Source organism: Symphalangus syndactylus, chromosome X, assembly GCF_028878055.3.
Source record: "Symphalangus syndactylus isolate Jambi chromosome X, NHGRI_mSymSyn1-v2.1_pri, whole genome shotgun sequence".
NCBI lineage: Eukaryota > Metazoa > Chordata > Mammalia > Primates > Hylobatidae > Symphalangus > Symphalangus syndactylus.
Genome location: NC_072447.2, coordinates 152,534,268 through 152,558,907, shown reverse-complemented (window position 1 = coordinate 152,558,907; position 24,640 = coordinate 152,534,268). Strand labels below are relative to the sequence as shown.

The following is a 24,640-nucleotide window of genomic DNA, read 5'->3' as shown; positions in this document are numbered from 1 at the left end:
AAGACTTACTGCCTAGGAGGGTTCTGAATCTTGTTCATCTTCAAGGAGCTCCACAGAGTTTTGTGGTTCAATTCAGTTCAGTGAGTACCTGGGAGGTGCCTGTGTGTAGCCAGCATGATGCTTGATGCTGTCAGAGACAACAGGGACCTAGTAAGATGGCTGTCTCTATCTTTTCTAATAAAGCTGACCATCCAACTGGGGAGGCAAGCCTGCATTTAGGTTCCCAAACTTAGTTACAGAAATACAGTATGAAGAATAACAGACTTGAGAGTATATTACTTCAAAAAGAGCTCACTGAGAGACTTTGAAGAATTCACTCCCCCTGCTCTGAGACCCATTTCCCTCCCACATAAAATGAAGGGATTATACTGGCAGTGGTTCTCAGTGGGGATGGTACTGCCCCCTTAGGAGGAATGAGGAAATATATGGGGTGGGGGTTTTTTGGTCATCAGAATGACTGAGGGGTGCTACTGGAATCTAGTTGGTGGGAACAAAGTGTACTACATGTCTTGCATTGCACAGGACAAACAGTCCCCTGCAAGGAAGCATGGTCCCACCTAAAATTCCAATAGTGCCTGATATGGTTTGGCTCTGTGCCCCCACCCAAATCTCATGTTGAATTGTAATCCCCAGTGTTACAGGAAGGGCCTGGTGGGAGGTGATTGGATCATGGGGGTAGTTTGTAATGGGTTAGCACCATCCTCCTAGCACAGTTTGTTTAAACATGTGTAGCACCTCACCCAACTCCTGCTGGCCATGTGAAGATGTGCTTGCTTCCCCTTCACCTTCTGCCATGATTGTAAGTTTCATGAGGCCTCCCTAGAAGCAGAAGCCTGTACAGCCCGCAGAACCGTGAGCTAATTAAACATTTCTTTATAAATCACACAATCTCAGGTATGTCTTTATAGCAGTGTGAGAACGAACTAATACAGTGCCCCCACTGAGTTGCGTTGGTAGATCATCCCTCTAAGGGCCCTTCTATCATTCTGACTTTGTGACTTAGGGACTTTAGCTGATCACAAGACATGATAGGGCTGTCAAACTACCAATACAACCTTGGACTACTTTGTTAACCGGAGACCCGTGTTTCTTTTGGAACCACCAGCATCATCATCACCTGTGATGTTTGTTAAAATAGAGTTCCTGGTCCTACATATTGAAACAGGATCTCCGTAGGTAAGGCCCAGGATTGTGGATTCTAGTGCCCATTAAAGTTTGAGAGTTTACATAAAGAGAAGGCTGGTCCTGCCCTCCTTGACACTGATGAGAACAGTGCTGGATTCCAACTTCACTACCCTTATGACCCTGTAAATGAAATGTGCCCAAAACCTTCCAAAATATCCTGAAGCTTACATCTTGTTGTCCGTCTCTCCTAAACTCTCCTCATCAGGGTTCTTTAACATTCCATTTTGCTGTTTTTCCTCCTGCTTCTCTCACTTCTCCTCAGTTTTCTTCATTGACTTCTCTTTTCATCCTATGCCCTAAAACAGCAGTTCTCGGGCCGGGCGCGGTAGCTCATGCCTGTAATCCCAGCACTTTGGGAGGCCGAGGCAGGCGGATCACAAGGTCAGGAGATTGAGACTATCCTGGCCAACACGGTGAAACCCCGTCTCTACTAAAAAAAAATACAAAAAATTAGCCAGGTGTGGTGGTGGGTGCCTGTAGTCCCAGCTACTCAGGAGGCTGAGGCAGCAGAACAGCATGAACCCGGGAGGTGGAGCTTGCAGTGAGCCGAGATCGCGCCACTGCACTCCAGCCTGGGTGACAGAGCGAGACTCTGTCTCAAAAAGAAAAAAAAAATAGCAGTTCTCAGGTTGTGTTCAGGCCCTGGGCTATTCATTCATAACCCTTGCCATTGAAGAGCTTAGTGTTATCTTGAATGATTTATGACTAGCATACTTTAATCATACATGAAATTCACAGAGAGAAAAACATAATTAAAAAGTTACAGACAATAAATGCTTAAATGCTATGGGAGGTCAAAATAAGAGATATTGTCATGTCACAAGCCACCCAAATATACTACTGTATCCTCTTAGAAGAACGAACCAGGAGTAAAGGTGGCAGATGAAGGTAGGATCCACAGGAGTGTGTGGGAAAGTGCCTTCATGACACTGCCCAGGACAGCAAAGCTATGACTTCTGCTAAAAGTCTCCTCTCTGAAATATTGCCAAACTCTTTTGCATTTTCCTTCTATCCTGGCACTGAGCCACAGTTGGAGAGAAAAGGTAGAACTGCAGCTATAGTGAAGTCACTGTGCCAGAAGCCATGGGACTCAGATTCTTCAAGTGAGGGAGCCAGGTAGTCATGTCATTGGAGTCCAGAAGCTCTGAAAACGGTGTGGTCAAGGCCAGCCCTGGAAGCAAGCCACTATCCCCATCTAGGAAAAGTACCCTAAAGTAAATAATGTACTGGAGACAAAGTAATCAATAATGTCTTCTTTGAATACAAAAGTCAATACATTGAGATGGGATATGGGAGGGAACTACCACTTTCTCAGCAATTACATGGTAGGTACTACACTTAAAATAACCCTGTGATGTCATGATTTTTATCCCCATTTTTGCAGATGAGAAGATTAGGCTCAGAATGATAAAGCTAGCAAATACAGAAGTCCTTTCAAAATCAATTATGTCTAGTTCCAAGGACTATACTTTTTTGTTGTTGTTCTAAAAACTTGGGATTACTGGGCATGGTGGCTCATATCTGTAATCCCAGCACTTTGAGTGGCCGAGGCAGGAGGATTGCTTGAGCCCGAGTGGCCGAGGCAGGAGGATTGCTTGAGCCCAGAAGTTCGAGAACAGCCTGAGCAACATAGAGATTCTGTGTTAACAAAAAATAAGAAAGTTATCCAGGCATGGTAGTACATGACTCTAGTTCCAATTACTTGGGTGGCTGAGGTGAGAGGATTGCTTGAACCCAGGAGATGAGGCTGCAGTGAGCTGTGACGGCACCACTGTACTCCAGCCTGGGTAACAGAGACCTTATCTAAAAAAAAAACAAAAACAAAAACAAAACAAAAAACTAAGCAACAACCTTGGGATCTGGAAATCATATTAGGGAAAAGCCAATATTGGAAGGCAAGTGAACCAGGAAGGATCAAGATAGCTGCCACCTAGGTTCCCCAGAACATGGTAGAGGGCAACATGTATCTGCTCAGGACAGGTCTAGGTCAGAAGAGCCCTAGTCAAGTACTGCCACAAATTAATCCAAAGGATAGGATATGATGGGCAGCAGGAAACACGTTCATCTATCGATAGGGTCATGATAGCTAAAGTCAAAGGTTAACAGAGAAGAAGGTCAAAACTTGATATGCAAGGTACCACCTTGCAGCCCCCCAGATATCAGACTGACCAAGGGATGAGAGGAGGCTGGCATAACCTGGCTGGCAGCAAAAAGGATCGACTGGATCCAGAGGTAGGCCCTGTCTCCACTGTTTATTTTTTATTTTAATTTTTAAGTTCCACGGTACATGTGCAAGATGTACAGGTTTGTTACACATGTAAAAGTGTGCTATGGTGGTCTGCTGCATTTATCAACACATCACCTAGGTATTAAGCCCCGCATGCATCAGCTATTTTTCCTAATGCTCTCCCTCCCTCCACCCCAATCCACTGTTTCTTAATGGAAGGCATCACGGCCCAGCCTGGCAAAATCTTAGAAGGGCTCTAATAAAAAGATAAATGACATTCTACTGACATAACTTTATCCACATGTTCAATAAATATACCACCAAAATTCATTCATGCACATAAAAAACATTTACTGATATGGTATTATATGTCAGGCACCATGACAACAACAGAAAAGATGGCACAATCCCTATCACTATCCATGTGACTCTGAGTCAGGCATTATTAGGAACATTCAATACATTTGTAACGATTCGTTTGATATCTGCCTTCACCACCAGACTGGGGGATTTACTTGTGTAGGGAGCAACTCTATCAGTCTGAATCACCCCAGTATCTGTAGCTCTCTCAGCAAGAACCTGGTCAATAGCTGACATTCCCATTGCAGATATGTCTGCTACATTAACAGTACATTTCTTCGGTGGTGCTAGGGAGTCCAGAGGATGGCATCTAAATTAAATTGGGATGAGGGTGGTCAAAAAGTTTTTTTCCAGGAAGGGGCTCCTCATACTGAATTCAAAAGAATGAGTAGTGTTAGCAAGAGGAAGAAGAGGGGGAACAGTCTCAGCAGATGGAACAACAATGCCAATTGCCAGTTCTGACTGAACTAGCCTAAATAAGTACTAATCACTTAGCAACCCCTGAATTCATTCAAACAATTAGATTTTAACCAATCCGAATGAAAGCAGCATCTGTGTGTAGAGACAAGACTATGCACTGTGCCCTGTGCATGTGTGTTTGCCAGCAGAGTTGGTTGCTGTTCTAGTATGATATGTAATGCTGAGCAGGAGGTGGGGGGCATCACAGGAATCCTCCAAGAGAGCACAAGGTAGCAACCTCAGACTCTCAGCAACTTAGTCCTCAAACGGTATTCACTATACTACTCAATAGGCTTTCTAGTCACTTCTTCAAGGTAGCCTCTGCCCCTGGACTATTTGCTGACCAGTCTGCTTCTTGTTCCATTGGCAGATAATCTCATCAAGCAGCTCTGGCTGTCTGTGACACGTTAAAGTTGTCCATCAAGTCTCTGCTATTTCTTTCATTGAGAGGCAGAATCTGATTACCTTCCCCTTGAATCTGGGTTGGTCCTCAGTGACTTGCTTGACCAAGAGAATGCAGTGGAAGTGACATTTTGGGACTCCACAGGCTGAGTCATAAAAGGCTGTGCATTTTCCACTTCGATCGCTGGAACACTAGCCCTTGGGGCCCTGAGCTGACACATAAGAAATCCAACCACCCTGAGGTCACCATGCTGGTGAGGTCATGTGTACGTTCTCTGGTTGACAGGGCCAGCTGAGCCTAGCCTTCCTGCCATCCTTGCCAAAGCACCAGACAGACATGTGAGCGAAACTGGAGAGGGGGATACAGAAAGGAGGTTACCATACCAGTGCATTTACCAGCTGAATGTCACTGAGTAATCCATGTTGATCAAAAGAATCACCAAGATGAGTCCTGCCTGAATTTCTGAATTGTGAGCTATAGTAAAATGGTTTTTATATTAAGCAACTAAGTTTTGAGGGTGGTTTATCACACAGCAATAAGCAAGTGGAACACTGTCTTAGTCAACATTATATCAATGGTGCTGGTATTGTGCCTGGCATGTAGTCAACTTGCAGCATAAACTCACTGACTGAAGGAATGAGTACTAGAGATAAGGATACGAAAAAGGGATATTAGGGAAAGATAAAGATGACTTCCAAGTGGCAGTTGTCATGTGTTGATACAACTTCATACACAACCAGCAGAGTTTTTTAAATAACGTGGTACCTACTCTCAGAAACTAACCAGAGTAGACATTTAAATTGTCCTGGAGGGGGTAAAAATGAAACAACTGAATCTTTGTGCTATGTTGCCTACCATAAAGTACAGCTGCCCAATGGCTGTCCCTTTGTCCCAGATCTCAGGATATTCCAGCTCTCATGATCTATACCCAGTCCAGCTACAATTAATATGCTTTTCCTTCTCTCTTCACTGTAAGACCTCTGCACTTTCCTGGAAGTGATTAATTCCAAAAAAAGCCAGCAAGAAACTATGAACAAGAAAATAATTACCATGAATCTTTTCATCTTATTGATAACAATTTTATAAATTAGTTTCCAAGGAATAAAGATTATTCTTACTTTAAAAAAGAAAATAATTACCAAAATGAATGGGCCTTCAAGTTTGGCTTCAGAACCAGACTCACTTTCTAAAGTATACATACAGACTGTGCCTCCTGATGGAAACACGGAGACTTTGATTCTAAATGTAACTATGTTTTACTTGCCTCACCTTTAATTGTATTAAGTTCAGACCTAAATTCAATCAGTAGCCTATTGTTTGTTGCTTCCTGGGAAGCAAGTAGCAGCTGAAAGGAGAGGTGGGGAAGAATTGGGTGGGGTTGGAAATCTGAATCTTGGCACGACTCTTATGAATTTTCTTTTCCATTTTACTCACCTCCTTCTGGCTCTGATGTTATCAGTAATTTCCCAAGACAGAGAAAACCCAGACTTCCTCAAAGAGTTCAACTACCTGCCTCAGCAAAATCCAAAATGGGGAGACCAGCTGCTCCACAGAAACTCTGCTCCTGTGTTTGTGTCCAAGGAAACTTACGGAAAGGAAACACACTGGCAGGGCTTTTTTATTTCTGCCTTCCTCTAGCTGGCTAAGAAGCGAAGTCTGTGGTGATTCTGGGCTGCCCATCCAAAATCTGGAATGGACAGGACACTCTTGCAGCCAGTGAATAGACAGCAAAGGAAAGAGAAAATCAAGCCACTTTTGATGTAGTCAAAGACATGAGCAAAATGGCACCAACAAAATGGATGATGAGCTCTGCAAAGGACAGCACATAAAAGCAAAGTTACTTTAATTTTCATATTGAGTCTAGGGTTGCAGTTGTCTGACAACAGTTTTCAAATGGCACAAATGTTACAAGACCAAACCTGGCTTTTTCCACCTTACACTGCTCACCTGAATTCCTCTGGTTCCTCCGAAACCACATCTCTGAGTTTCTGCTAAGCTTTTGAGAGTTTTGAGATGAAAAGCCAATGACTTTCTTATTCAAGTACTAGAAGGCAATATTGTACAGCTTTACAGATGCAAAATGTAGATACAGATCAAGAATCAGTGTACTTGGGCTCTAGTTCTGCTTATGCTGTTAACCGACTGTGTTATCCTAGACTATTCCTTTCCCTTCTCTAGGCTCAAGTTTTCTCATCTGCAAAATGAAGAGCATGGACAGACAGTGTGTAAGGGCTCTAAATGGCAAATATAATGAAATACTCATTATCCAAGGCTCATTTTTACAAGTGTAGCCTCTCTGTGGGTCGCCTTGGTTTCAAACTTATGGATAACAACACTTTTGATGAATGCCTTCCCTGTTAAATTAAGGCTTTGCTGCCATTTCAACATCTTCTTAACTTTGTATTCAGAACTATTCTTGGAAATCCATACACTTAACTACCTCCCATGTTGTGAAGGAAATCTTAGAGGGCAATGATTAAGAGAACTAAAAAATGAGGGGCATATATCCAGAATTAAGTACAAAAATCAGTCATCAGATAATAGTGACATTGTGTTAAGTGGCCACCATATGTGAAGACTTTACATGGATCATCCTAACCCTTATGACAGCAATAAAGGTAATAAAGCATTAAGTTGTTGGTGAGAGACAGACACTGTATTTGACACTCTGAAATACATGATCTCTGACAGAAAATGCTGCATAGCACTTGCTACCTGCCAGGCCTTGTTTTTAGTGCTTCCTGTATATTAATTTCCTTAGTACTCACACTGACCTCATGAGGAAAAAGGTATTATTAACCTCATTCTACAGATGAGGAAACCAAGGCACAGAAAGGTTAAGTAACTTGACCAAGGACGTACAAGTTAATAGATAACAGAGCTAGGAATCAAATCTAGAAAGTCTGATCCATACAACCCTACAAGAAAGATAATGTCCTATACCTGTAGGGATGCTTTTCAGCTGTGGATTAGCTGACGAATCAACCACAAAACCCCAATGGCCTAACACAACAATGGTTTACATCTCACTCATGCTACATTTTGATTGCAAGTTTATGAGTGTCTGTGTTCCATATAGTTACTTAGGGATCCTTGATTGATGGAGGTTCCACCATGGAGATTGTTCCCCATTGCCTCAGCAGGGATAAGAGAGCACATGGAGATTGCACACTTGCTTTTTTCTACTTCAGCCCCAAAGTGTCACAGATAATTTTCCCTCACAGCTCATTGGCCAGACCTAATCATATGGTCCCACCTAACTACAGGAAGCTTGGAAATTAGTCTTTCATGCTTTCAGAGGGACAGAATCAGATGGTGGTAAATACTAGTTATGTCTATGCAAACTGCATATATCAAAACATCCAACTAAATGTTCAGCTACATATGTAATGGAAAATAGTATTCTTTTAGCAAGGGAAAAGAAAACGGCTAGGATAGGTAAGTAACAGTGTCCATCATATACCCTAATCTTAAGATAAAGAATGTGAGACTTAGAGAGGTTTAGTAATGGATTAAAGGTCATATAGTAAGAAAGTAGTACACTCAAATTTGAACCCTGGTCTGACTCCAAAGCCTATAATCCTTTTGCTCCAGCAAACTGCCTCCCAAAGACAGGAAGAAATTGTTTTGTGATTATCCACCACTCAGAATTATCCACAATGGTCCACGAAGTCTATACAAGAGAACTAGAGCTAGAGCTGGCTATCGACCACTACTGCATCATATAAAACCAGAGATGTCAGAACAGGAAGGGGTTCTTACATGACGGATCAGACCACCTATTGCCACCTTAGTACTTTTCAGATATGGAAACTGAGGCCCATGATGTGGAGTGTGTTGTTCAAGAATACATGGACGATAATGACACAGTGCTACCATAACATTTGTATCAAGCAGGGTCTTGGCAGGAAACAGAGCACATTCAAAAGGTGTAACTGAAGGTAGGGCCAGGGTTAAGGGAACCTATAAGGTATGGTGCATTGGTCCTGGATCAGTAGCAGGAAGAAACCACTACCATCTCCAGACCTGAAGTGAGAAGGAGAGTAATGGTTACCAGAACCTGGTAAAAGCTGAGGCTGTCAGAGAGGGACAACCCAACACAAGGTATGGCATGAAATAGTGGAACACAGCCACTGCCAAATGTGACCTGGCAGAGATGAAGCTGGAGAAGTAAATACCAAGATCTGGCTTTCCTCTCAACCCTCTGATCCTTTCTCCCTCCCCCACTGATACCTCCCATTGTCAAACCTAACTGGAAGCCAGAGGACAAGGGAGCCTGGTTGACGCAGCCCATAGAAGTCAGTCTCCAGGGGCCCAGAGCAGGGTAAGGAAGGGTAGAGAGTGCAGCTGGAGTGGGAAATTCAAGAGTATCCATTATGGTGACTTTCTTTTCACTGATTCATTCATTTATTTATTTACCATGCGTAGTGTCAGAAAGTACTAAACACATTTTAATTTCCATCAACATTCAAGTTTTGTCTTTAAAATTTGGTGGTGAAAGCATGTCATCTATCCAAGTATAATGCTAGTTTTATTTCAAAGACCAGGGGTAGATTTTAAGGCCATGCTCAATTTAGCATGAGGTAAAGAAAACTACATTTAAAAAATTCTACCACAGCTTGACTGCTGGTTAAACATGGCAGACTGATAATACATGATTATCTCTCTCCCTCCCGAAGTCTCATTAATGGAATTAAAACAATGCAGACAAAAACAGTGTGTGTGTGTGTGTGTGTGTGTGTGTGTGTGAGTGCGTGTATGTGTGTGTGTGTGTGTGTGTGTGTGTGTGAGAGAGAGAGAGAGAGAGAGAGAGAGAGAGAGAGGAGAAAGAGAGAAAGAGGTGTTAAGTCCACACAGACTAAGAAAACAGGGAAGCAGACATTAGTGGACAAGAATTATCCATAAATGTTTCGAAGACAGGAAATGATTGGAAGAATGAATATTTATTTCAGAGAGTAAAGGAAAAGCAAGTTAGAACATAAGTGCTTGCAGAAAGACATGCCAATGAAAAGTGAAACAATTAGTCCCCATTGAATCCTGGGAAGGCTTAAGGGTTTAGAAATACCAAGTACCACAGAAATTGGGATAAGACACAGGAAAACAGGAATTAAAACTCTGTATATGGAGCAGCAGGCTCCCATATATACTTTTCAGCATGCAGCTACCCAGGTAACTATTTTATCCTCTACCTTTGCCCCCAGGAAACAAGAGAGTTCCACTCTTCAACATGAATAGACAGCCAAGGACCACAAAACATTTGAGGAACTCTTCCAATATGAGAGAAGTCAAAACAAACAGAGAAAACAGAGATGATACAATAACAGAAGAAAACTTAAAACTATAATTAATATCCTCAGAGATAAGAGAAAATTTATATCCATAAGCATAAGCAGGATACTACAAAAAGGAAGATACAGAAAACAAAGGAATTTAAGGACACTGAAAATATGATAATCAAACTGCAAAAAAGTAAAAGGATTAAAATAAGAAAATCTCCCAAAAAGAACATAAAGACCAAGAGAGGAAAAGATAAGAAAAGCAGAGGAACAATATGGGAGGTCTAATATCCAAATAATTGAAATTTCAGAAAGAAAAAACGAAGGGGAGAAAATTATCGAAGTCATAATGTAAGAAAAATAAGGACATAAATTTCCACATTTAAAGCTCCTAAGGAAGCATCAGTAAAATGAATGCATAAAGGTCTATAGCAAGTCACACTGTCAAAATATGTCTGAATTATAAGCGCCAAAAAAAAAAGAACCTAAAAGGTTTCAGAGCAAAGGAAAAAAACAATGCTTATACAGAAGACTCTTATAGCAGAACTAGACTGGCATCAGCCTTTTAAATAACAACACTGAAAACGAGGAGACAATGGAGCAATGCCTTCACAATTCTGCGAAAAAACAATTCATAATTTTATATGCAACACAGCTATTTATTTCCTTTGGCAAAAACATAATTTTACCTGTGGAAGGATTATTTTTATTTTCCAGGCTTATTGACATCAAGCTTGGCCATAAGACTTTATTTTCCAATGACATGTGAACAGAAGTGATGTGTACCACTTCAGAGCAGCAGCTTTGACAGCCAACACTGATTCAATCAGTGCTATTTTTCCTCTGCCATGAGAATTGCTTCTCCTAGAGAGGGGCTGCTCCCTTAACCTAGGTGCCAGAGTGAAAAAGACCTGGCTAGAACTACTGCTAACCCATGAAAGACATAGGATACCAGTAAGAAAGAAATCCTGTATAAGCCATTGGGATTTTGGAATCATTCGCACCACAGCATAACCTACTAAAAAGACTAATACAATTCGTCATACACCTTTATTTAGGAAGCTATTAAAGCACGTGTTCCAGCAAAACAAGTAAGCAAATAATTTTTAAAAAGGAGACAAAAGACCCAAAAACTAGGATCCTAATACAGGAAACTGGCAAAGGGAGGATGATTCCTGTACAGCAGGCCCAGAGAGCCAAGGCTGAAGCGGGAGGCTGGAAGACTCCAGGAAAAAATAAAATTGGTAGGTTATCTGATATATTTCAGTGTTCAAAAAATAACACTGAGGACTACTTGATAAATCTGAGGAATGTTGTGCAGAAAACAAGAACTGAATAAAAAGAAAACTAAGCAAATAAGAAATTAGGCAATTATTGACTCTGGGGAAAATAAAATATTATTCAAAAAAGGAAGTGAAAGCATAATGCATTGCTTGGCTTGGCACTGGACATAAATGCAAAGCTATAATAACAAACACTGAATACCAATTTTGAAAAAATACATGATTTACTTATATTGGAGTAACGGGGGAAGGAAAACGGAGAGGCTGTATGGTCGTCATTAGGGCCGTTCACAAATATTCCAGAGCATCTCTTCCCAGGTATATGGTAAGGTTGTACTTCCAGGCCTCTTTTCAGATGAAGTATAGTCATGTGGCTTGCTTTGACCAATAAAATGTGAGTAAAATTAATTTATATCATACCTGGGAAGAAGTTTTGAGAGGCAGCAGGCAACTACCTCTTTATTTGCCCATTTCATAGATCATGTGATCAGGTGTTGAGATGGAGCCTCCATCATCCCACGTCCATTCTTCAGTGACCAACATGAGCCAGAGGCCCCCAGCCCACTTAAGTTGAATGTGTAAGCATGAGCAAGAAATAAACTTCTGTTCTGTAAAGCCCCTGGTAACTAGGAATGTCTTGTTATGCAGCACAGACCAGCCATGCCTGACTGATAGGGACTATGAGACAGCCAGCCTCTCATCTATCATCACAAGAAGTAAACACACAATATCTAAAACAATGAATCAAGTAATGGCAGCATAAGCATATTACATAAAATATGAAGGTAAGTACCAAAAGTAAGAGGAGCAGGATTGGGAGGAAGCAGTACTGGCCTGATTGTTTTGTTGATGTTATTATAAGCCTGTTTACAAAAATTATTCATATTATCGCATTGATAAAAATAATTTTAAACCCATATATATATATATATACATATATATATATATATATATGCACATTTTACTGGAGATTCAGTATAAGGAATAAGATATTGGTAGCAGCAAGGTTTTAGTATGAATTTCCTCACCAATGCTCAGGATTCCTAATGGAGAAGACAGGGTCTAGCCTTCATTGTTTTTAATAGAGGAACTCAACTATCTCTTGACCCTTAAGACAGGTTCCTTTCAATTAAACATTAACTCTAGATATTTTGTAGAACTTTATCCTCCGGGATCATCATTCCCTAAACAGCAATGCTAAAAACAGTAGAAATGGATAAATCAAGACAGTTTTTATACTAAGTAATTAGGGATACTTTAGAACCAGTTTGTGAGAAGGACTTGGAGATTGTATTATTTTTAAAAATTACACTGAATCCAAGAAAACACACATTTCTCCAAGAACTAAGCAGAAAAAAGACAGCTATGTCACAATAGAACACCTGCCCAAGTAGACCCTGGCACCTCCATCCAGAGATTTTTCTTCCTTAGTTTCTCTACTCATGTTTGGAAGGATTTATGCTGTACTATTTTTTTTTTTTTAAGACAGAGTTTCGCTCTTGTTGCCCAGGCTGGAGTGCAATGGCGTGATCTCGGCTCACTGCAACCTCCGCCTCCCGAGTTCAAGCGATTCTCCTGCCTCAGCCTCCCGAGTAGCTGAGATTACAGGTGCCCGCCACCATGCCCAGCTAATTTTTTGTATTTTTAGTAGAGACGGGGTTTCACCATGTTGGCCAGGCTGGTCTTGAACTCCTGACCTCAGGTAATCCGCCCACCTTGGCCTCCCAAAGTGCTGGGATTACAGGTGTGAGCCACAGCGCCCAGCCCTGCTGTACTTTTTTAAAGGAGCAATACCTTTCACACCCCAATAGCAAAAGAGGAAGAGCAGTCCATGAAAGACCCATGCATCCTACAGCAAAGCAACATAGATATGAAGCAACATGAATGACAGCCCACGGTGAAGGTGAAACAACATCAGGAAAGAGGACCTCTGGCAAAATCTGTGTTTTCATGTGGACTGCCACATCAATCCAACCATGCTCCCTGTTATAATCAGAGTGTGCATTTGGAAGATGGTGGGTTGGGGACAAGGATATACTTGTGGCTATGGGCCAGAGGGTAATGATACATGTGCCTGGATGAGGGTGCACTGTAACCAATAGGTCCTATCATCCCCAGTGTGTTCCTAAACGGTCCAACCTCTGGCTGCTCTTACAAGCCTACTAAGCACTTGATTATGGCTGCTTGTGAATTGAAATCATATAAATAAGCCAAATCAGTCCTTTATATCCAAATCAGATGTGAGGTTGCCATGCTTACTTTTAAATATGAATGGCTGTGTGTTCTGGGACATCACAATATTTCAAGGCAATAATGAAATCCAACTATAAATTTCTGGCTGGGGAGCAGAAAAACTATCCAGCTCTTCTATCCCTCCTTCCCAAGCCTTCCTCAAAAATCAGGTCTTCTCTCTCTTCTCTAAGCTAAAGATACATCACATATATCTCAGACTGATGCAAAGCTCTGGCCACCAGCCATGCTGGATGCTCTAACCTCTGACACACACTGTCCCTAAGGCTAAGGATCACTATTTCAGCTTCAGTAACTTTTTCTTCTACCTCCTGCTACTCTACAAAAAAGTTCTAAGAATGTAGACAGAATCATTACCTTGGACCCAACATCTTGAGTTCAAAGGATACCAACATAATCTTCTAAAAGCTAAAAATCTCAACTCTTCAAAATCTGACCTGAATCTACCTTTCCATCTTGTCTCTAGTCATTTTCTGCCAATATCCATATTACTACACAAGTGATTCCCTGAACAAACCATGTATTTATCTGTTCTCAATCTCGGTTCATGCCAGTGCCCTGACCTGAAATTTTCTATCCAGATCGTTAGGTATTAGAGTTAGCTGTTGATGTGTGTCTCTCTCTCTCTCCTACTAGACTGTGAGACAATCTGAGAACAGGGGCTGTGCCTTTCTCATCTGTGCATCCCCAGCATCCAGCTCAGCACCTAGCCCATAGGAAAAATATGTGCTAAATAAATCTTAAAAGGCACCACAAACCATTTGCTGATTTCTTACAGTAACAAATGCACCAACTAAAACATACCACTCCCTGCAATGCTTCAAATGGCCAAAAGGCCTACATACCCCATATATGAGCTCAAGAAGAACAACAACAAAAAGGTAAAGAACTAAACTGAGATGATCTCAGATTCCATCTTCAAAAACAAAAACAAAACAAGACCCAAAGAAACTTCATTTCTGCAAATACTACTTTAGCGTGACTGGAAGAAAAGCCCATGGAAGACTTCTAACTCTGAAACAAAAGTGCAACGTATGGTTCTGGGCCCTCCATGTGTTCTGAGCCTGGAACAAATGACTTTGCTCTAGATAGGATTCTGTTTGTCAACTGGGCATTGAGAAATTAGAAATGTGGCAGGAGAACATAGCCAGCTGTTCTTAATTAATGGGTCTGTGATGCTTATGTTGAAATGAACACAGAATAAGAATAAATGAAATATACCTTAATCCATCAACACAAAAGGGGAAAGGGGAAAAGCGGGAAAGCCCCACTGAAGGATGGTCCAGGTACCAACTAAAAGATCAAATACCAACATTCACTTCACCTACAGGGCATTAATGCTACAATACCCCTGTACCCTCATGAACCCTATAGTTTAAGGGCTTAAGCCTAATAGATGTCATCATGAATTTTAAAATTAGGTATAATGTGGACAATCTATAAATGATAGAGAATGGGTTATTGTACAGACCAAATACCACTCTACTTTAAAGGTCACCCAAAAGTCTGCTGACATGTACCTTTAAGCACCATTTTTATTAAAAAGCCTGAAAGTACGAAGGAAAAAAATGGCATCTCCAATCCTATATAGAAAGCAGAGGGAGGTAGGGGTAGAAAAACAAGTATAAGAGGGAGGGACAGGGGGTTGACAGCACTCAATAATGATTTATGTAATTGGACTTGTCTGGCCTACTCAAAGACCTTGAAGTAAACATAGCCACCAGCTGACAGAAGCAGTAGCAATTCAAGTCCATTTGCCAGAAGGGCAAGGACAAATCCTATGGAGAAAGAAAGGAGCATCACTTTGGAGCTCTGTAAAGTGATCTGGGCACAGTGGATATTAAGAAAACAAAAAAGGAGAAAACTGTTTTTTAAGAGATACATGAAAGTACCTTTTTAGTTATCACAATATCCTGTCATGAAGGTGGAAGGTGTGTGGAAAACAATCAATAACCTTCCCTAATAGCTTTTTGGGAAAACGGCGGTAATACTTTTTTGGCTTCTCCTCAGCCATGTACTGATGACATATGGCATCTCCGAATTCCTCCCAATGACAATTTGCCCTGAAGAGTCTCTCATACTGAACTACAGAGGAGAGAGAAAAAAATTTCAAAAAACTAAGGCAGCCAATTTTTGCTGAAAAATCTGGACAGTTAGCTGTTTGGTATCTGATAGCATTTTATTTCATAGGAGACTAGTGAATCCCCTTGTGGCTTCTTTGGTTAATACTTCCTGAAGAGGAGAGGCAAGAATTTCAAGTTCAACTCAAAGTGAACAGTGAGATGTCCATAGCTCCCTATGTATGTGTCACTGGGCTACGGGATAAAATAGGCTATTTTCCATTCTTTGCAACAGAACTTTTATAGCAATGGTTGGGATTTCCAAGACTTCAATGTAAGAAGAGCAGAAAAAGAAGAATGAGCACAGATCAAGAAGAGTCAGAACTTGGAGAGCCCCAGAGTTGTCCCTAAGAGGGCTGACTGGCTATCCAAGTTACAAAGATGAAAAAATCATGATAAATGCAAGCTGAACAATCTGGCTAGGGAAGACCTTGCACAGTGGCAATACTAATCTTGGAAACATGGTGCTGCCACCTTGCACCTTACATACAGTGGCAGCACCATATTTCTAAGACGTTTTATTTGAATTGAACGTTAGTTGGCAGTTTGGTGGAGAAACAGAGTCCAACACCCCAGGGAAAAACCTAGCAATGGCTAGGCTGGATGCCAGATCCCCACCCAAGCAGGACAGACACCAGTTCAGTCCTGGAACACATCCTGGTTTCACCCACACCATAATGTAAAAAGAAAAGCTGCAGATTAGTGAGTCTCCATGGGCCCCAGGTGTTCTTCTCAGGGGCACTTAACACTTAAGGTATCAGACTAATCTAGAATTAATTACCTACTATGTGTAGGTACTTCTACTATCCCATCAAGCTTAGTTACCTACCAATGCTTCAGGTACTGAGAGACGCTAAGTTTGCCAGCTGCTGGCCTTTAGTGTCTACTCCTGATTGGGGCTGGGACAGCCAGAGTCTGACAATCGGGTGACAGGACTGGAATGCAGGGTCTATCTTACCATGGTACTCTGACAAGAGTCATCAATCCACTGGTGCAGGAATCCAGTGCCATATAAGGAAATGGAATTCAGCCTTTGGTTCAGTGACCCAGGGTACTAGCTCATATTCTATCAATATCTAAATGATACCAGTTTATAGAAATCTAGCATTAACATTTCAGTGTCAGTGGCCTCCTAGAGAGCTTCAACATATGTACCAGATGGATTCACTCTCTTAGATTTAGTTCCCTTCTCTCAGAAAACTCCTGCAACACCAAAGGAATAATTACTGCTCAGTGAAATACTGCAGCATTCTAGCCAAAAAATAGTCACATCAATTTAAACCAGCAAATATGAATTTTTGGAAGAGAAAAGAAGCCTCTTTCCAGAGGCAATTATTTGTCTCTTCAGAAATATTTGCCAATATAAAATCTCCGTCCCTAATCTGTGGAACTCAAAAATGAGAATCACAGCAGTGTATCTGCATGGAAGAGGCTGGAAGGTGTCAGGAAGAGGGGCAGATATGGCTTTGCACAGAACCTTGTATGTTGCTGTGACCTGAAAGCTGCAGTGCTAAGGAGAGGACAACCTAAATCTAAAACTCAAGTGCAGGTGAAGACACACTCACAAAGGAAAGACAACAAATGGCAGAATGATCATCATTTCTTCATGCACGGACTTGACAGGTTGCAGAGCACTTTTCCATCCATTGTCTCACTAGAGCCATCCAACACCTCTGCAAGGTAGGCAGGACAAGGACTGTTAGACCCATTTTACAGAGGAAGAGGTGGGGTGTGGGAGCTGGGACAGCAATCTGTTGATCTTCATTTCAGACTTGCCTCTGTCCCACAACCATGGCATCATACAGGTGGTGGTGGACACAAAATGGCATATTTTGCCCCTCCAACAGCCACGCCATCCCAACCACACCAGACACTGCTCTCAATTCTTCGAGAAAAGTGGCCTGTTTCTTAGGTTTGAAGGAAGTTGTTCAAAGCCCTCCACAGCCACATCCACCTGTCTTCCATGGAGGCTAGTAGCTAATCTAATCAAATTGTTATTAGGCACTACAGGAGGCACCTTTGCTGTATACCTTCTACAGATAAGTCAATGTATATGTCTCTAGCTACCAAAGACTTTGCTTATAACAGTTCACACTGATTCCCTCTTAAAGCAGTAATGGTCCCACCACCATAACTTCCCCACACTCCAAAGAGCCACCAAGACCCTGGCTGCTGGCCAGTACCTCAGGGAGCTATGAATCACTCCCACTCAATCTCTATCCCCTTGAATATTTGGGACACCTTTCAACAGTATCACTCTTAGATTGGGACAACCAGATCCTGCCCTAGGCCTCATGGTTGGCAGGGCCTTACTCTGGCCCTGCTGCAGCCACACTCCTCACAGGGCAAGGGGTATAGAGGGCCAAGGGGCCTTGCCAACCCCAAGTCTATGCTTCCCTCTTAGAGGCTATCCTCAGGATTCCCAGGACCTTGAAATCCTCTGCCCATGTGCCTCAAGCCTGCCTTTGGAGCCTGTGTGATCCTCTTTCCTAGTTCTGTCTTCCTAAGGATGGACTAAACCCTAGGCCTGAAGAGTGACTGAGGGGTGACCACAGGGCAGCTGTTGCCCCTCCACTCAGTGTTGATGGAGTTTGAACACGTGGGCTATGGCAGTGCCTCTCAAACTTTAATGTACATGTGAATTACCTAGTATCTTATTAAAATCCAGATTCTGCTTCAGCAGGCCTAGAGTGGGGCCTGAGAGTCCACAGTTCTAACAAGGTCTCAGGTAATGCTGATGCTGCGGACTGGGGTCCACACTTTGGGAAGCAAGGCTCCTCAAATATAATGTGTGGAAGTCCTCTTAGGGGAAGGAACAGAGCGAGAAGGTTGAAGAGAAATGGGAGTTTGCAATGAGTCTGTATTTTGCACCCTTGCCCCAGGCCACCAAATTTAGGAGTGGCCTTACCTTTCATCATGCCAAGGAGAAGTATCAAAAGTATGCTGTCCCTGGGCAACAAAGAAAGACAGTCAAGTGGGAGACACCATTTGCCCAATTTGTCCCTGCTTCAAAGCCTATATATCCCTCCCACGATCACCTCCCATGCCAGAAACTGGAACACTACCTCCTGAGACCCTTCACAATGACATGTCATCAATGTTCAATACAACTGCGCCCTTCCACGGACATTTACATGGTGTTTTACCATTCCGCTACAATGTCTGGTTCTCAGAAAGAATACATTCCACCTTGCGTGTCGGTAGTCAGCATCAGACACTGAACAATAACACCTCCTACCAAGCAATCATTCATACGCCCTGGCCTGAGAAGGAGGGTTGGGACCCTTTATGTGGACCTGACACACCCATACTAACACATAGCCAAGAATCCATAAAACCCCGGTCTTAGGCACTGGTACACTAACTAGTCACAGAAAATCTATATTCAAATTACCAAACCCACATGAGCAAGCCTGGATTTTTTCCTGTCTTTTATTATTGTAAAGAGAAAGGTTAAAATAAAAATAAACACAAAACCACAAAAATATTCATTGGAATATTCAACTTGGAGAGCAAACTAGCTAATGTATTCCTGAGGCACAGTCATTTTTAAAACTTTTACAACATAGAATCACCTATTTAAATCCAATGGGAGTGTAAGTCCATATAAAACAGATACAAACACAGCTGTCTGGCTGAAACGGGGGTTGCCAGCCCAGGGCCCTGTTCACTTGGCACCACAATGAGTGATACATATAAGAGGCCCCAAGGCAACTCCAAGAAAGCCCTGGTGCTCTAAGGTGCCCCATTTGAAAATCACCACTGAAGCATATGTCACTTTATTATGTCCTGGATTTTTCCTGTCTTTTATTATTGTAAAGAGAGGGGTAAAAATAAAAATAAACACAAAACCACAAAAATATGGTTTAATTGGAATATTCAACTTGGGGAGCAAACCAGCTAATGGGTTTCTTTCTTTCTAATCACACTGATTAGCACTCAGGCTTAAGAGAAGCAAAAAATGATCAGATGAAGAAGTCATGCCACGGTCATCTGGGGGATGGGTCACAGAGCTGCCAAATGTTTTAACAATGCATCTAAATGAAGCCTCATGATCACTTGAGTAATACAGAGAACTGGGTCTGAGTCCTACTTCCGCAGCTAACTCGCCCTGTTATGTTAAATAAAGCCCTTCCCTTCTCTCAGCTTCAGACATAGGATCCAGACTGGCTTTGCCCAGCCCTGACGCTCTGGGATTTTATGATATTCCAGAATTCCATATTTAAGTGAAGATTCATGGTCACATCGTCCATCACAGATAGATGCTAGAGGAAAATAAAGGAAACCTTTATGTTGTTCCTGCTGGCATGGTTCCGTGCTTTCCTTCAGAAGCTTGAAGCATTTTAATAACTTATTCCATTGGATTCATCGCAGAAAAACAAAAAGGAAATTAATCTTGAAGAAATCATATGTCTCTGCTATCTTTGAATATATCTTAGTAAGGTTCCAGCTACTTCTGCACATTGGCAGCCCTTACTGACTTCTGGATCCAGAAAAAGAGAGAGAACAGCATTTGCCTGTTTGGAAGGAGGGAGGTGGTCTTTAGGGAATAAGATCAGGGAGGCAGGGAGGAGGAAGAAGCATTTGCAGTAATCTAGATAGAGATAAGATAATGAGGACCTGAACCAAGGCCACGTCAATGGAGGTAGAAAGAAAAAGACAGATGCGAGAGACATTCAGGAGAACAAACTGACAGGACTGTGCGCTGATTGATGTTCCAGAGGAGGGAGGGGGAGATGGCATACATGATGGTGCCACTATCCAAGTTATGACTGAGGAGAAAAAAGATTTGAGAGGCAAGAAGACAGATTATAGGTTGGAATGTTGACTGTGAGATGTCTGGGGTCATCGGGTAGAAGTGTCCAGCAAGCCTTTGGTTATACTGGTATAAAGTCACACAGGCCTAGGCAGGTCAAATGTAACCACAAGATTAACTTGGAAGTCCTCAGCATATAGAGCCCCTGCCTCCTTATAATTATACCACATTGCCTCATTTATTCATTAAAGTACTTAAAGTCCCTCCCAAAAAATATTTACAGTCCCTACTTACTTTGCTAGGCAAAAGGATATATGGGTTAATATTTGAGGTGGTGGATATGTTAATTAGCTTGATTTAATCATTCCACATTGTCTTCATAAATCATAACATCACTTTGTACCCCATAAATATATGTAACTACAATTTGTTAATTTATAATTAAAAAATAAAAATTTTAAAAAATAAAAAATAAAATATAGGTATGGTCTCTGTCCTTGTATAGCTTACATTCTAGTGGGGGAGACAAGTTTTTTAAAAAAATACAAGTATGATTTTAAATTGTGATAAATACTATGGAGAAGACAAATGGGTACAGTGATCAAGAATACTAGGGGGAAAAAGAGAGACTTATCTGAAAAGGCCTTTAAACCAAGGTTTGAAGGGCATTCCTGGACAAGGGAACAGACTACGTGAAGACCCAGAGGCAGGAAGAATTTAGTCACAAGGCTGGGAGACCCATTACCTTGGTCTCTGTGCTATGCCTAGAATACTTGCTGCTGCTGTTACTGATATTTAAATGATAGTGGCTGGGCGCGGTGGCTCACACCTGTAATCCCAGCACTTTGGGAGGCTGAGGCGGGTGGATCACAAGGTCAGGAGTTCAAGACCAGTCTGGTCAACATGGTGAAACCCCGTCTCTACTAAAAATACAAAAATTAGCTGGGCATGGTGGCACGTGTCTGTAATCCCAGCTACTCGGGAGGCTGAGGCAGGAGAATTGCTCGAACCAGGACCTGGGAGGCAGAGGTTGCAGTGAGCTGAGATCGCACCACTGCACTCCAACCTGGGCTATAGAATGAGACTCCATCTCAAAAAAAAAAAAAAAGTAATGAAGTACTACAAGGCATGATCATAAAATTATACTAAAGCCAAAGCACTTAATGCCTGTGAAATGGTGTTTAACAGTTTTATGTTGTCACTGATGGGGCCGGATACAGATGGTTACATTACTTGGATGTAATATTAACTAGGCAAAACTTTAAATAAAATTGCTACAGAGATCTGCATTCCATTACCAATAGCTCTGATTGCCTAAATCACACTAGCATACTGAAGCCACACTCTGGGCAAAGCCACTATTCTGTAGAGTTTCTGTCAAACACTGTTATTGAGGAAGCAATACTTAAAATAACATTCCTTTTAATGATTAGAGTTGGCACAAGCTGCAGGACAGAAAAAAATTCTATATAGCCACTGGGGAAAGGATAAGTAGGTTGTGTTTTGCAATTCCTTCCTGGTGAGTTTACAATTATTCCACAGCATGACAGCTAAAATGCCTAAGAAATCACTTACCTGAATCTCAATAATAATTAGTCCCCTATTCTTTGTATGTTCACCATGAGTTCTGTTGACCTCACCACATGGAAAGATTAAGTTCACCCATTTACAGTTCTAAGTATTTATCCCTTACAGGCAAACAAAATTATGCTGGAGGTTTAACAATTTCTGGCCAACAGTGTGTATTTTAACTAGGATGTTTAAGATGCATTGGTTGAATAATTAATGTATAAATCTTAGCCAGCTAGGTAAGGAAAATGAAACAAGCTTTATTTGTTACAGATACAGATTTAGCTATATTAAAGTCTTTCTGCTTTTAAGATGAAGTCTCTGTGTCAAAAAAAGCCAAAATACAGAAATACTCCTGTTCGTAGTATAATTAAAAAGGAAATTAACAAATTGTGTTAGTTTGTTGTACTCATAATTTGGCTGAAGACTGTGGTGTTGCAGTATTACCATTTGGGTGTGGGAAAGCATGCAAATGAATCTACCAGCACTTATCAACTCTTCACTTATTTCCTCATTTGTTAAACTATTCAGAAATGTGTGGCCTGCCTGTAGTAAGTTATAATTAGGGCTACTTTTAATAATTAAGGGCTATTTTTAAAATTAACATTTTAAAGTCCACTGGTAGCCCTTACATCTTTTGTCTCACACTGGCAGGACCAACAGGGTGGCCAGTTCAGAAGAAGCAAGAAGCAGCACTTAATTTTACTGTAGCCCTCAGCAAATGAGCCATGTGTGATTTTGGCAAAGGAGGAAGGTCATCCAGCTTGCTGGTGGTATGTGCGTCACTAGGGGGTCTATCAACTCCATCAGAGTCCCTGGAACACAGTGAACCTCTGGTTTAGTACTGGTATGTAAGATATTGCATCTCAGAGGTCAAGGAGCACAACTGTTCAACCCTATTCAATTTGCTTCCTGCCATTTCCACAAACGCTAAAAAGTTGACTGTCTTCAACACTCCTGGCTCTAACGAAGAAGCTGGGGAAAGGACTTTACTATTTATAGTTTAGTTTTGACTCTCAGGATTTTCATAGGTTCAACTCAAATGTAGTGCTTAGGGTATATTTATTTTTCTCAAGTCAAAAAAGCCAAATGCCAAAGCCACAGAATTCTTTTCTATGCTTTAGAACTCACAACTGATAGATGAACTATACATCTGTGCCTCCTTGATCCTCATTGTATATATGGGGAAACTGAGGCACCAAACATTTAGATGACTTGCCTAATGTTTCATGTCCAGTTAGTGGCAGAGCACTGGCTAAAACCCAACCTCTTGCCCCCTCTCCCACCAACCTCCATGGAGAGCTCTTCCCAGCACACTATATCACCCCCACCAAAAGTGAGACTGCTATAAAATGTCTGGACATAAGTTGTATAGGGTAATTTACTGGTACAAAGAAAGATCTACAGGGTTGTCAGTGAATAGACACTCAGGCTTTTAAAGAATGGCCTGCTTACTGAGCTGCTCAGCCTCCCCCTGGGGTCAGACCAAAGTTTAACAATGTGTTGCATTAAGAAAAATACTGAGGGGCCCCCCACAAGGTTGGACACCATGGCTCAACCAGGGTTTGGCTGGCTTAGACTTGCTCCTTACAACTGTTACCTCTAACCCTGACCCAACAGCCTGTGATCTGGCTCAAGACCAACACTCTTTGGCTCCTCCCTTGGTTCATTTTTAGATTCTCACTCTTTCTTCCTCCCTCCCAGCTTCCACCCCTCCATAATTCCTCTGTTCTTGAATCTTCTACCCTACCCTGCCCCCTCATCCCAGGATTCAAAGTCCAGGACACCACAGCTGGAGTACTCTCTCCCTTGGTGCACTAGTTCTTGTAGATGAGAACCAGAAGTGTGGAGTAAGGTAGGGAAGGCAAGAGTATTTAAACATCTTTACTTTTTCAAAAAATCAACTAGAAGGTTCTATCAATTTCCTTCCACAGGAAGGAACTGCAAAACACAACCTACTTATCCTTTCCCCAATGGCAACCTTTTTCATAGATATAGTACAATGAAAAAATAATCAAAAGCTGACCAAGGGCTTTCCAAAGATCTTGAAGGGCCTATGGAAGCATCAGGAAGATGAAACTTTATTCTACCATAATTAAGACTGAATGTACTTTCCTAAATTCTTGACTTTTCAAAATTGTTCACCTGTATATGGTTTACAGCAACTTATTCCTAGTAGAATATTTTCTAGGTATAAAATTACTATTATTTGGGGCTATTGTTTTTGTGATGTTTTTCAAAGAGCCAGGAAGTCACCTCAACAATCATAAAGATAATTCCTCATTAAATGGCATGAGTAGAGATCTTTCATTTAGCGAAACAAGCTTTCTGTACGGAAAGTTACCCAGAAAATTAGAACTTGTTTAGCAAATGTGTGTCACATCAGTGATTGGCAATAAAATAAACACAGAAAAGTATAACTCAATTCATGCCATTTCTAAATTTGTGATAACTCAATCATGGCTGGCATATTTCACCTTTCCTCTATCAATTAAAGAAAGAGCAACAACAGGTTTCTGAGTAAATTAAGAGTATAAACATGAGCTCTTAGGGGATGTTTAACCCAGTTCAGAGAACAACTCTTTCCAAGCTCTCTAACATTCATTTGCATATAAATAATTAGTGTGCTGATTTCAAATGACCTTTACCTACTCATTGGAGCATACTCGATCAAGACCTCTACTTGGCAATATTTTGTTAGCTTTTTATAATATCATTTCTGGTTGAAAATAAGAAAAAATTATTTTAAAAA

General features: G+C 41.4%; 1 protein-coding gene across 1 annotated transcript in view; it reads right to left on the bottom strand.

Moving 5' to 3' along the window:
- Positions 1–2,423: 2,423 nt before the first annotated feature.
- Positions 2,424–24,640, bottom strand: part of LOC129475109 (uncharacterized) — a 56,578-nt gene continuing 34,361 nt past the window's right edge. Inside the window, exon 8 of the transcript XR_010119580.1 lies at positions 2,424–2,823. The gene's annotated coding sequence lies outside the window, so the exon portion shown is untranslated. The remainder of the gene's footprint in view (positions 2,824–24,640) is intronic.